We start from the raw sequence: 15459 nt of genomic DNA on the forward strand, positions 1-15459 counted from the left end.
AGGGACATCATGCTTGGGAGGGTGGAGGGACAGTGCAGGAGGGAAGGCCCTCTGGGAGGTGGATTGATTCAGTGACTGGGGCAATCGGGATGAGTGTGTCAGAGACAATGAGATTGGCAAAGGACAGAGTAGAGTTTAGAGCTGTTGTACATAGGGTCGCTATGAGTCACAAGTGACTTGACGACACACAACAACAGCAACAATTAGACTTAACACAAACGTATGCTGTTTTGTCCACACCAAAGGGTGGTAAACAAAGAGAGTTGCATTTATTCATTTGTGCATTTTCTAGGCCTATTTGCTGTAACACCAGCATATGAATAGTTGTATCATAATCCAGACAGGCTGCAAAGTCTACAGTAGGTACTACCTAGACATTTTCAGATAGAATTTGCCAGCACAGGCTCTAGATCCCCAAGAATTGTTTTTATGTACAAGTGAAACTTGGCTCCCTACTGGCATTTGGAGCCTTATCATATATGTACAAGGAGATCATTCATTTATTTATTTGAAGGCATATACAAATTTTAATTTTACCTTGCACTTCAAGTCTGGGCTCTTAATAATATTGGTAGGGAATTTTACATCTTGACCTTTGTAATAAAATATATGAATTTTATTCCTTTTTTGTAAAAAAAAAAAAAGCAGTATTTTCTGGCAAGGTTAAGTAACTTGGTGCACAATAAATACTAAGTTCCAGTTTGAACCTCGGCGAGAAAAAAAGCACAAACTTTAAAATTGTGTGGAAAGCATATTTTCTGTGCTTTGAAGGAGAGAGTGAATTTAGAGGTTGCTTCAAGTCATGGAGAAGATATAGTGGAGGGCTTCCTCTGTAAACCAAAGGGCAGCACTTAAGGCTTCATCCTGAGCTACTGCCTGTTTTCCCAGCATGACTTATGCTCTTCTAGAAAAGTTGGCACTTTAAAGCAAGAGATTTCCTGCCCACTTCAGCTCAAATGCACCTTACTGTCCATTGTCTGTGAGACTCCTAAAGTCAAGAGAAATTGGTTAAACGTGTGTGGCAGAGTGGTTTCCATCTGCAAAGAATTTAAAAGCCAAGCCAGGAGAGAAATTATAGCCATATCTTCTGTTTGCATAGGAGAGTGTGCAGAAAATGTTGTCCTAACTCAGCAAGTCTTAATGTTCCTCTAGGGGCTGGTAGCACAGAGCAAAATGGGAGAGTGAGGCATGGTATCTGGATTCAGCTGGAGCGGTGCTTTTCAGAACTGAACAGATGCCTGTGGATACCAGAAACCAAGCCTCGTTGCCATTGGGTTGATTCTGACTCATACATGTTGCTGTGAGCTATGGATTAGAGTTGCCAGAGAGGCAAGACCTCTGGGTTAGTAGCACAAATGTCTATGAACGATGCCACTGGAGCGCCCTTGATGGAGAAGAGAATTGGAAAATCTATGCCCTTTCTGTACTCAACGAATGCATTTTCAATGCTCACTGTCCTAACTACTTGGACTACATCAGTGACTAAAACACACAACTATATACCCTAGTGGGATATTACTCTAATACAGGAAGATAGACAATGGAAAAGAGCAAATGAGGAAAGAGAGAGGAAGAAAGAGAGAGAGAGAGAGAGTGTGTTAGTTAACGTGTGTGAGAATATCTTGATTGCTACCTACCCCTGCTATGCCAGACTGTGTCAATACATCCATGAAAAGTGTCAAGTCTGAATATACTCATAAGTACTTTGGAAGAAAGGGCTGGAGATGAATGAACTTTAAAGTTTGATAATGCCAAACACTGAAAAATTGTCTGGAGCACAGTTGTGTTCTAACAACAGTCAGAGTTGACTTGAAAGCACTTGTTTTTGGTTTGATTTATCATGTTTGAAGGTGGCAGGTGAAATAAAAACAGCATATTGAGGTCAGAGTGATAGGTAGTGATAAAGTGAGCAGCAACTCACAATTTTAAACAAGTTAGGGATCTATGATGTCATGGTTCATACAGAGATGTTCTGCCAGCCCCCAAGCCACTCCTTTCTCATGGTTCCAATCCATCAGTAACTTGAAAGGAGAAACTTAGGCAATTTTCTCCTGTGAGATTTACAGCCTTGGAAACTCAGTGGAGTGTCAGCTGTGAGTCAATTGGAGCTAGATGGAAAAAAACAGAGGAAAGAGTTCCCCCTTAAAAGGTGACATTTGAGCAAAGAAAGTGATGATGTAAGTTTTGTGACTAAATTCCCCAGAATTGATGGAACCAAATAGTCTATCTTATGATAGAGATATAGAGATCAAGAAGATACAAATCCTACCCTGAGAAATTTATGCAATGTGGGAAGAATCAGCTAAGAGATCATGTAAGTGCTTTGTTGTTATTGTTGTTATGTGCCATCAAGTGAATTGTGACTCATAGCAACCCAGTGTCCAGTAGCTCTGAAGCCTGCCCTGTGCTGAGCCAGTCTCACTGACTCTGATACATCTACCTCCATTGCCCTAGTTACTGTATCAACCCATCTCATTCATTGTCTTCCTCTCCTGTGATACCCCTGCTCCCTCTGAGCTTGATGTCCTTCTTCAAAAATCAGTCCCTCTTGGCCAAATGCCCAAAGTATGTGAGACGGAGATTCTAAATCCTAGCCTCCAGGGAGAAACTTGGTTTCACCCTCTCTAAGACAGAGCTGTTTGTTTTCTTCATGATCCATAATATATCCAAGACTCTTTTCCAGCACCATAACTCAAAGGCATCTGTTCTTCCATCATCCCTAGTCATTGTCCAGCTCCCTGATGGACACCAAGTAATTGCAAAGGCCGTGGACTAGATTAGGTGCACTTTAGTCTCTAGACTGACATTGCTACGTCTCAGTACTCTGGGAGGGTCCCTGACAGCAGATTTATCTAATGCAATTTGCCTTTTGATTTACTGACTGTTGGTGCCAAAATTGTTGAGCCAAAAGTGGAGTGGATCAAGCTGAAACTGTTAACAACCTCAGTTTCTTCTCCATCCATCATGGTGCTTCCAATTGGCTCAATTGAGAATCTTTGTTGTCTTGATGTTGAGCTTCAATCTATATTGAAGACTACAGTCTTTGACCTTCTACAGCAAACACTTCAGGTCCTCCTTAGTTTCAGGAGGCAAGGTGGTGTCATCTGCATATTGTAGGTTGTTGATGAGTCTTCCTCCAATCCTGATGCCACATTACTTCTCATAAAGTCCTCAGTATATAGAATACAATTTATATGAATGATGGTATGAAACACAATGTAAATAAAAGATTATATAAAATATAATGTACATGAAGGAAACACAATGTTTACGAATTATATATTCAAACAATTAAAAAAGAAAAACTACAATCCCCCATAATAACTACCTTTGAGTGAAAGAAAAAGTAATGAATATTGAGACATTTTTGGAGTTTTTAAAAATGTGAACATACTGCCTTTTTCTTTCACTATCAGGCCTAATTCCTATGGTGTTTTTTATGTGGTGGGCTTAGTGCTATCCAGTACTCACACATTTAGTCCTCACAATCACCTGGTGAGGTCAATATACTTATTAGGAGACACTTACACTTGAGAAAATGGATACAGAAAGATGTATAGTAGGCAAAGTCAGATACTTGGCAAATAAACACTTGGGATTCAAATTTAGGCAACTGGGCCCAAGAATCTTCCTTGTTAAACACATGGCTATATTTCCTCTTAAAATACAAATGACTCTGAAATTAGAGTTAATGCAATAATTTAAAGACTCACAATTTCAGGCGTGGAACAACTGATACTTTTATACATTCTGGGTGGGCATATAAATGGTACAATTACTTTCTTAGCAGCATCTCCTAGACTTACTCTATGACTCAGAAAGGTCATAAAGGTGACGCAGTACTGTGCAACATTTGGTTCTTGATGGAAACTGAAAAACCAACATGATTCAACAATTCTAATCCTAGTTATAAGCAAAAAAAAAAAAAAAAGAAAAGAATGCGTATGTCAACAGAAAGAAGGGAACAAAAGTGTTTATCATACCTTTATTGTAGAAAAGACTCCAAAACATAAACAATCCAAACAACTAGGTAAAAAAAGAATGTCTACAATGGCATAACATAAAAGGACAAAATATTGCTGTGAAACAATCAAAACAGAATTACTTTCATATGTTGTTGTTAGGTTGAGCCTTCAAGTCGAGCATGACTCACAGCGACCTCTGTGACCAAATGTCCTGAAGCCCCTCTACAACTATCAACATTTATCAAAGTTCATTGAGTCTCTGGAGGCATGTTGTTTAGGAAGTAATGCCACTCCTGCTTTCAAGCCTGTCATAGAATGTTATTGTTGTTATGTGCCATTGAGTCTCCTATGATGCATAGGGACCCTATGTACAGCAGTTCTGAACCCTTCCCTGTCCTGAGCCAGTCTCACTAATTCTGACACAGTCATCCCCATTGACCAGCCACAGTATCAATAGATCTCAACCGGGGTCTTCCTCTCCTGTGCTGTTCATCTACCCTTCCAAGCATGATGTCCTTCTCCAAGGACCGATTTCTCCTGGCCATGTGCCCATAGTAAGTGAAGCAGAGCTACACAATCCTAGCCTCAGAGGGAAGACTTGGTTTCATCCTCTCCAAGACAGACTTATTTGTATTAAGTCAAATAAGAGGAGCTCTGGTAGCCTAGTGGCGAGAAGCCATGCTGTAATCCTGAAGGCGTGTGGTTTGAGGTCACCAGCTGCTCCGATGGAGAAGGATGGGCCATCTCTTCCTGTGCAATTAACTATCTCTGAAAACCTGATGGAGGGTCAGCTATGGATTGGTTCTGACTCTACAGTACACAACAACAACAACAACAACAAACTAGACACAAAGAAACTATACTTTATATCAAATTTCTATAACTTTAAGGAACAGGCAAAATTTATCTATGATGATACAGATCTAAAGATTGTTACCTTAGTAGGAAATAGGGGGACAGAAGAATTTTTGGACTGAGAAAAGGCATAAAAGAGAGAACTTCCTGGAATGATGGGAATCTTTTTTTTTTTTAAGCAGAATAGCAGAATAGTATCTCTATAGGTCTACAAATATATTCAACTTTGATCGGAACTCTTAAAATATGTAGTTTAGCACATATATTTAACACCCTACTTACAAAAACGTGAAACCTGTGAAAAGTAATTGAACAAAAACTAAAATTTAAAAAGCTTATGAATATATTAGTGTGCTAGAGACTGGTGGGACTCTTGAGATTCTGACCCTAAGTTACCATTCTAACTGAAACAAGACTTCCCTAAGGACTGAATTTCCAGCCTAACAGTATCAGACCTATAAGGTGACTAATAACAGTAAAAAGGCACTCATTCTTTAAAATAACCAACCATACAAAGTCAAAAGAGCAGTATCATTCAGAGAGGAGCTGTCACTAATTTTACTTAAACTAGTTTAAAAAAAAATGGAAAAAGAAGGAATGCTCCCAGAGTCATTCTATGCAGCAAGCATAAGCCTAATACCAAAACTAGGCAAAAAATATTACCAAGAAAGAAAACTACCTACCAATATCTCTCATCAATATAAATGCAAAAATCCTTAACAAAAATCTTAGCCAAAAGACTCTAAAAGCACAACAAAAACATAATTCACTATGACCAAGTGGGATTCATAACAGATATGCAAGGATGGTTCAACCTAAGAAAAAACAATCTTATGTGGTGGTTATGTCTCCAAATCATATCAAGGAAAGTTGTGCTTATCATTCCGAGGCATGTTTCCAGTAACTGGAATGTTTTGTCTGTATCTTTGCCCTGTCTCTTAATAAAAGTAACTCTAAATACAAAAAACCATACAAACAAAAAGCAAAAAAACTACAAAAAAAACCAAACAAACCCAAGAAAAGCAATCAATGTAATTCACCATATTAACAAAGTAAGTAACAAGAACCATATGATCTTAACAATTGATGCAGAAAAGGTATTTGACAAAATCCAACACCTCTTCCTAATAAAGACACTAAGCAAAACTGGAATAGAAGGGAATTTCCTCAACACAGTGAAATGTATGCATGCAATATATGTATATATGCAAATATATATATATATGCAAAACCTAAAGCTAATATCATTCTCAGTGGAGAAAGTATTTTCCTTTGAACAGGGACCAGACAAGGATGCCCGCTGTCATCACTTCTATTCAATATTGTATTGGAAGTGCTTGCTGGGGAATTACAACAGAAGGAAATAAAAGGCATCCAGATCACCAAAGAGATGTTGCAATATGCAGATGATGTGACAGTGTAAACAGAAAAGCCCAAAGGGTCAGAAAAAACCTGTTAGAGTTAGTAAGCCAGTTTAGTAGAGTGGCAGTATATAACATCACTATCCAAGAATCAGTGGGATTCCTTTACAGTAACAAAGAGAACTCAGAGAACAAAATCAAGAAAACAATACAATTTACAGTAGCCAACCACAAATTGAGATACTTGGGAGTGAACCTAACTAAGACACAAAAGACCTATGCAAAGAAAACTACAGACCATTTTTGTAAAAAACAATAAAAGACCTAAAGAAATGGAAAAATGTTCCCTCTTCATGAATAGTAGGACTCAATATTGTATAAATGACAATCCTATCAAAAGCAATCTACATGTTCAATGCAATCCCAATACAGATACCATATTCATTTTTCAAGGAGATTGAAGGAGTAACTCTAACGTTTATTTGGAAAGGCAAGATATCCCAAATAAGCAAAACACTTCTAAAAAACAAAAATGAAGTTAGAGGTATAGCACTCCCTGATCTTAAAACCTACTACACAGCAGTGGTAACCAAACAGCATGGTATTGGTATGAAGATAGGCACATAGACCAATGGAACAGAACTGAGAACCCAAAAATAGACCCAGCTATCTCTGAACAACTGATACTGGACAAGGAGATGAAATTTATCAAATGGTGAAATGACAACCTCTTCAACAAATGGCACTGGTAAAAATGGACTACCACTTGCAGTAAGAAAGTTGAAACAAGATCTACATCTCACATCATACACAAAAATCCACTCAAAGTCGATCAGAGACCTGAGAACAAAGCCCAAAACCATAAAGTTTGTAAGAGACAAACTGGGATTAAGTTTAGAAGGCCTAGTCTACGGTATAAAGGGACTGCATATACAGCCAGAAACGCACAATTTGAAGAGGACAAAACTGATGAATGGGACCTCCTAAAGATTAAGTCCCACATCAAAAACTTTTCCCAACAGAGTGAAAAGAAAGCCTACCAACTGGGAACAAACATTTAGCAGTACCATCTCAGACAAGAGTCTCCTAACAAAAGTTGAGAGAATACTCCTGGACCTCCACAAGAAAAAGACTGATAACCCAATTACAAAATGGGCAAAATACGTGGAAAAATATTTCACAGAGGAAGATATTCAGATGGCCAACAGACACATGAAGAAATGCACCAAATCAATGGCATTAAGAGAGATGCAAATATATCACCATGAGATACCATTTCACTCCTGTAGCAGTGGCAAAGTTTAACAGGACAGCAAGTAATAAATGTTGGAGAGGACGTGGTGAGATAGGAACACTTATACATTGTTGGTGGGATTGTAAAATGGTACAACCACTCTGGAAGGCAGTTTGTTGCTTCCTTAAGAAAGTAAACATAGAAATTCCATGTGACCCAACTATTTCACTGCTTTGAATATATACTGAAAAAATGAGAACTGAGGCACAGAAATTTGTACACTAATATTCATAGCAGCATACCAAATGTCCAACCACAATCGAATGGATTGAGAAGTTATGATACATTCACACAATGGAATCCTATGATAGGAATAATGATTTTATAAATTACTGCCTAACTTGGGAGGGACTGGAGAGCATTATTCTGAATGAATGAACTCAGTCTCAGAAGAACAAATACTGTATAAAATCATTATCGTAGAATGAGTATGAGGATCAAAGGGGGGGTGGTGAAAGCAGGGGGCTGAGGAAGGGTGGCAGGGGAGCATTAATCATGGCGTTGCACAATTTGATAGATGGAGATGAAAAAGAAAACGGGCAAGATCTAGTGTGAAAAACAGTGTATCCAAACTTTGTAAATAAACAAGTATATTTTTTTTAAAAAGTGCAGCACCTGTCCAAGAATGAAGTCCCGAAGGGACAGGATGGAAAAATTAGTAGAAATGAGAATTACATGAAGGAAGTGAAAAAAGTGTGATTGCATTGTGAATAGTGTTATTAATATTGTAAAGCAAAAAAGGTGTCAATGACTGAATGAAGAATCAGTCTGACTTAAAACTTTTCAGCAAAAAAGAACAATTTTCCCCCCTCTGTTTATGTTCCTTTCATGTTCTCTCTTTTTTCTACTTTTTCTCTTGTTTGTTTCTTAAAACCTCTCAGGAGATTCCAAGTTGTGCTGTGTATTATAAGGCTCTATAGTAAACTGCTTCTCTAGCACAGGAGCACAATTAATCTTGAAATATCAAATAAAATGCTCAAAACCAGTAGATTTCTTCTTCCTGAAAGAGTTAGGAAAGTAGATGTTCCTTCTTGCTGAATCCAGCCAATCAAGCAATTTTGGTTGGCCCAAGGGCACTGGTCCTCTGAACAGCATCCAACAATGGAGTCAACGTTTCATGATCTGGCCCAAGCCACAAGCTCCTGCACTCCATCAGTACAAATCATCCACAGATTTTTGGACGTAGTTTAAATAAGCAGCATTTCTATGAAACTCCTAGACAGATACAAGGACCAGCTTAGTTCTGGGTTTAGAAACATTTTGCAAAGAACAATTCCCATTGTTCAGAATTATTCTGGCTTCACTACTTGATAGAATGTGTATAGTTTTATGTTGACTTTACCCTTGAACGTATTGTCCAGATTTGTTTCCTCATGAGGAATATTTGGCCCATATTTCACATAAAAGTCAATGATTTTTGAGGGTAATTTGTTTGTATCAGCTGACTGAGATGTGGGTTGGAGTTTTGTCTGGTGACTTAAATATGGCATTGCTCTCTTGCTGTCTTTGAATATAAGACCATTTAAACAAAATCTTAAAACGTGATTTGGCTACAACCACACTCATAGGACCCAGTTTCAGATTCAGCAAACATTTATTCAGCATTCGTTACACTGCTCCAATTAGCTATGAAAGCAATGTTTTGTAGATGAAAAGCTAAGTTTGCCAAGTTCTCACAATATTCCATCCTGGAAAGGCCAGAATTTGAAGCAAGCTTTTTCTGACCTTGAGAACAACTCTCTAATTTTCCACTAAATTACTAAATTCATTGCTTCTTTAAAGTAAAAATAATAGCGCTAAGATCATGTCATTTTTGACTATTAATGAGGTAGATGACCTTGAGGTAATTTCTTCTCTGCTTTAACTTCAGCAACCTCTAATTCTGAAGACTAAATCATTCCCACTACTACGTCTCCAAATTATTGTTGGTATCTACCATATTTAATACTGAAAATGTGTCCCTTCTTATTTTCTGCCACTGGAAACAACAACAAAAAAAGAACCACATTAAAACCAAAGACCATTTTACTTGAACTAGAAATCTGTTGGGAAATTGTAATTCAAACCACTCAATCTATTCTTTTCTCTAATAAAATTTATTTATAAATGCCCGATCTCAAGGGGGGAACCTGTGATGAAAGGCCTGAGTCCATAACCAAGGCCAGACTCTTATTCAGCATTACTGAAACAGATAATACACAAAATGACACGAGAATATTTATGACATAGAAAGGTAAATGTTTTTAAAACTTAGTGCAAGAACATTCTCAGCTGGAGAAAGGTGTGACGGCCTGTTATGCAGCCCTGGAAGCCCTGTGGGAGAGGCTTCTTTACCCTGCAGGGGCCACTGTGAATTAGGATCAACTTGATGGGAATAATTGTTTTCTTTTTAACATGAGCTTTTTAATAGAAAGTGTGTGTTTAAAAATATGGAAGTGGAAAATTTTAAACTTCTATTTGGCTCACAGTTTCATGAAATACTTTTCAGAAAGGTCTCATCCATCTGTGTTTTTCAACAAAATATTTTTCTATTAAAAACCCAAAAGGCTGAGGTCAGATGGAACTCTGCTTAAATTCAAAGATGCATACTTACCTTTATTGACTATACAGAGACTTTAAATTGTGTGGGCCATAATAAACTATGAGATAATAAACAATGAGAAGAATGAGAATTTCAAACCCTTGTGCTCATATGTAATCTGTACACAGACCCAATTAGCAGTGGTTCAGAAAGAGCAAGTGGATATGTTTGTTTTAAAATGAGGACCAGTGTGTATCCAGGTGGTTTCTTTTCTTCATAACCACTGTATTTATATGCTGATCAATTAATTCAAAGAGTTTGATGTAGAATTTATCAATTTATTTGAAGTAGAATGTATCATCTGGATTGGAGAAAGACTCTGCAGCTACCTGCAATATGTAGATAACACAACCTTGCAAAACGAGAGGACTTAAAGAACTTTCTAAAAAAGATCAAAGATGACATTCTTCAATAAGGATTACATCTCATCATCAGGAAACAAAATACAACTGGATTAACGGTGCAGTCACGGGAGATGGAGAAAGAGTGACCTTGTTAAGGATTTCATGTCACTTAGCTCCACCGTCGACATCCATCGCAGCACCAAGAAATCAAAAGATAGGATGCACTGGGGAGATCTGCTGTCCAGGATCTCTTTAAGTGCTAAAGAGTGAGGAGGTGGGTTTAAAGATGAAAGTACCATCGTATTTTCCACTGATTCGTATGCATGTGAAAATGAGACAGTGTATAAGGAAGACCAGAGAACTAATTTATTCCTTATTCCTGCTGGAGGGAGTATAAAGTGGTGCACCCACTATGGAAGGTGGTATGGTGCTTTCTCAAAGGTTGCAAATAGAAATACCACTTGACCCAGCAATTTCACTACTGGGAATATACTCTAAAGAGACCATAACTGCCACCTAAGCAGATATGTGCATACCCATGTTTATTGTGTCTTTGTTCACAATAGCAAAGAGTTGGAAACAATCCAAGTGCCCTTCAACAAATTAATGGATAGAGAATCTGTGGTATGTTCACACAATGGAATACTATGCTGCATTGAACAATAAAGAACTCATAAAATGTTATACAAAATGGGTGACTCTGGAGGACATTATGCTGACGGAAATATCTCAGTCACAAAAGGACAAATACTGCATAGTGCCACTGTTGTAAAATGGGACTGACATCAGGATTGGGGAGAACTTAAGAAAAGAGCTAATTTATTGTGGTGGCAAAGAGTATTTAATATCCTATGGGCCAGCAGAAGAATAAACAAATTTTTCTTGGAGGAATTACAACTCGGGTGCATCTTAAAGGTGAGGATGGTGAATATTTGTCTCATGTATTTTGAGTATGTTGTCAGGAGACATCAATCCTTGGACATAGACGTCATACTGGGAAAAGTAGAGTCATCAAAAAAGAAGAACCTAATGAGATGGGTTGGTACAGCAGCTGCAACGAGGGGCAGAAAAGTCCTGCACCACAGCATGCTGTTTAGAGCAAGGCTTTGATCTGTTGTTTGTCTTCACCGTGAGTCATAGTTCACCAGATAGCACTTTATAACAATGAAGATGATGGACATTTGGCAAAGGGTACTTATGTCCTATCATCTCCTAGTTGGAGAAGTTGTCTTCATTTTCCTGTAACAATTTAGACACGGCTCTCACCTGCCTGCATTTCTCTATGAGAATGGCAAACATGCCTTCCAGAAATTAAACAACAAACAAACAAATAACAAAATCGACTATTGTTGTTTGGTAAAATCAGAATGATTCTTCCCTGCCTCCATAAATCTCAAAACAAGATTGAAAAGAATAATAAAATTAAAAATGTTTGCTTTTCATTTAAAAAATACATGATATGCAAAAACAGTGCTCGCTTTAGAGGAGAAAACTTTTTCCTTATAACAACCTGCCCATCTGGTAAGACTTAAACTATACTGAAGTGAAGTCAATTCATAAAAAAGACCAACTTCTCATGAACATAAAGGAAAAGAAATTAAGAGGGTCGTGGAGACTCCCTGGAAGAAGTGACTTGTGACAGAAGGTTTTAACACTAGCGAGTTGTTTATGTAAAGGAATGTGAAAAGATATTCCTCACAGAAGTTATTAATAAAATGAAGATCAGGGATGTTAAGAAACTTTCCTTACCTCTTAATGACCCAGTGGTGCTAATTTAGGATCACTGGATCCAAAGCTCTTTCCTTGTGTATTTTTCAAATGCAGTTTCCTTTCACATGTAAGATCTCATTCTTGTCCTTCTGTCCTCACAGATACCCCAGAAGGCTACAGCACAGGCTAGTGATCATTTTGCTTTGTGATAATTTACCTAAGTTAGGACTGAGCAGCACAGAACTTCCTTCCTTTGCTGAGATTTCTTATGCTTTGGAGGTCCAGACAAGGCCTTGGTGTACACTGCCATCAATTTTCCCTCTCATCCAGTCAGTCTGGGTCAGAACTCAAATCTCTACCTTCTCCATCTGTAAGCATCCTCCCCTTCTCGAAGTACTTGGCAAATGCAGGTATAGGTCTGTGTGGACAGTCACTATCCTCTCCCCAAAGCCCTTCTGTTGGAGACAATGAGCTGACAGTGACCTTCACATACTTAAGTCAGTTCAGGAACTTAAATTTCTCCATTAAGCATCTTGCTTTCAATCTTTTTTGCTCACTTCCCTGACCAGCAGAGTTAAGTTCTTGGTGTAATTTTTTTTTATTATTTTTAATGTAAGTTTACAGAGACTTTTGATTTCCATTCATTCATTCATTGTTGCACTTTTCTCCCTGCCCAGCCTCCCCAAAAGCCCAGTTCACTCTTCTCTTTGAAAAGTAAAAGAAAAAATCCTTTCATTGTTAAACAATCCCTCCCCCCAAGTCCACTCCACTGTGCAGCCTTCATTCTGGACTCCTGTCATGACAATAGTACCTAATCATTTATCCCTTTTAAATAGGTGTTTCTCCTACATTTGTTTCAATGCAGTATACCTAATATATGCCATCTTTCTCAGTTTCCCCCCAAACCAGATGTCAGTCTCATTTTACAACAGTGGCACTATGTTGTATTTGTCCTTATATGACTGAGATATTTCAATCAGCATAATATCCTCCAGGGTTGCCCATTTTGAATAATATTTCATGAGTTCCTTGTTTTCCAATGCAGTGTAGTATTCCATTGTGTCAATATACCACAGCTTATCTATCCGTTCATTTGTTGACGTGCCTTTCCAGCTGCCATTAGAGCTCCCAGACTCCTAGAAGAGCCTGGATGAAAGGGACTGACTCAGTGACTGGGGTTTTGGGGGTAGGTGTATTGGAGACAATGACATTGGCTCAAGATAGGTCAAGGTTCAGAGCTATTGTACCTAGAGTTGCTATGAGTCGCAGGCGACTCAACAGGACATAACATCCAAGCAGAAAGAATATTCTGTACTAAATGGTAAATTTTTTTCAATATTTTCTTTATCATTAATGTACTATGCGTGTCCAAGATATTCCTTATAAAAAATTAAATAGACATTAAAGAAATACCAATTATTAACCAAGTCATTGTATATAACTAAGCTTGCTTATGGAGGAAAGGAAGCCGTGCCTGTACTCCAAATAGTCGTTGGATGTCATCCTAAGTTCGAGTAAGGCAGTTTCCTAAATCTGGGGGTTATTCCCAGGAAAAGACTGTGAGTTGTCTGTGCCAACACCTCTGGCAGTCTTGGGCATGAGGTCCTCATCATGAAAGAGAATCTGGGCAGTGTACCATGGCATTGCTATAATTATCACATTACTTAGCCTGCTAATCCTGTAGGGATCTAAGTATCTAGTCCTAAAACATTTCAACCCTTGTTGAAGTTAGTTATTGGATTTTCTCTAGGATTACAAATAGCAACCATGCATAAACATTAACTTTATGTCACCATCTTGGAAGCGACAGAGATTCACACATTTCCTAGGGTAATTTCAAAGAGAATGGAAGAGCATTCATCAATTCCAAGGAAAATCAACCATATTTAAACCTATGTAACATTTATTTTAACCTGAAACTCATCTCTGACATGGGAATTCCATCATACTGGGTGCTACAAAATTACATAAAGAGATTCTAATTTCTCCTATTTGTTGACAGCCATTTACTCCTCGACCCTAGAACCTTGAAAATAGCCCTTCTAGTTACATGGAAAAATGTGGTAGTCACATTATCTACTTTCATCTTCACAACAGTGATATACAGATTTTATATTATTGCTCCAATTACTCAAATTGAAAACTTAATATGTAGGTAGTTTAAATGTGCTGTGCATATATACCATGGAATAGAATAGAAATTTTCAGTTGGGTTTGTCCAGCCCATAAGCCATTAAAAACAACAAACAACAACAACATAAAAGCCCAAAAAACAAAAAACACCTCTCTGGTACAATTAACTGCCTTTGGAAGCTTCAAATTAAAATGTACCTCTATAGGAGAAAAAGGAATTCACTAATAAGGGAGAGAATTTTCTAGAAATCCTTCAGGGCAAGATCGAATTAATTATGGACACAATTCTCTGAATATCTTAGCACTTTGGAAATGAGTAAAGCTTGTCCTCCTGGGTACCTTTGGATACCAGAAGAAATAATCCACAGTCTCACCCTTCTAAACTACAAGTTGGCTTTTCACTAAGTAAAAAACGTGAAAATAGCCACCCACTCAAAGATGAATTTGATTTTCAGCAAAGTTTAGAAAAGAAAAAGAAGTTCTAACACTCATTAAAATTAAACAAATCATACCATTCTTTTCCTGAATTCTAGCAAATCATTTAGCCTATTCCAAGATCAGGAAAAAATAGAAGCATATAAAAATTATTTTGAACTATGAAATACTAAAGTATTTAACTAAAATAACTAAGTAACTAAAGTTAGATAAAACCTGAAGTTTTAGAAAAGACAAAATAAATTGCAGATATTAACAATTACTAGTCACTTATGGATAATAACCGAAGATGTACAGTGGAGGAAACAACAAGAAAAAGTCTTTGCCTTTTCAGCACTCTGTGAACTTTAGATATGTGGAGACTTGCGGTGTTGATTAGGGAGAAAAAGCTTAGATTGTTGTTATGCATGATCAAGTTGATTTCATCTCGTAACAACCCTACAGAACAGAGAAGAGTTCTACTCTAGTTTTCAGAATACCTCGGGTTATAATCTTTATGGAAGCAGATAATCGGGCCTTTTCCCCATGGGTCATTTTATGAGTTCCAACAGCTGACGTTTTGGTTAATTAGCTGAGTGTTTAACCACTGTGCAACTGGGGGTTCCTAATGCTTAGATTTCCTGGCTGTGTTTAGTCTCTTTAAATATATGAAAAGCAAGCTTACATACACTAGACTAGAACTCTTGATGCCTTCCATTAGTTGGTACAATATTTTCTTATCAAAGTTGATAATTTGGTGAGGTAACTGTTACACATTTTTTATCACACAGTATTTGGAATA

The sequence above is a fragment of the Elephantulus edwardii genome, unplaced genomic scaffold (assembly GCF_000299155.1).
Source record: "Elephantulus edwardii isolate Elephantulus edwardi_28Jun2011 unplaced genomic scaffold, EleEdw1.0 scaffold00003, whole genome shotgun sequence".
Lineage (NCBI taxonomy): Eukaryota > Metazoa > Chordata > Mammalia > Macroscelidea > Macroscelididae > Elephantulus > Elephantulus edwardii.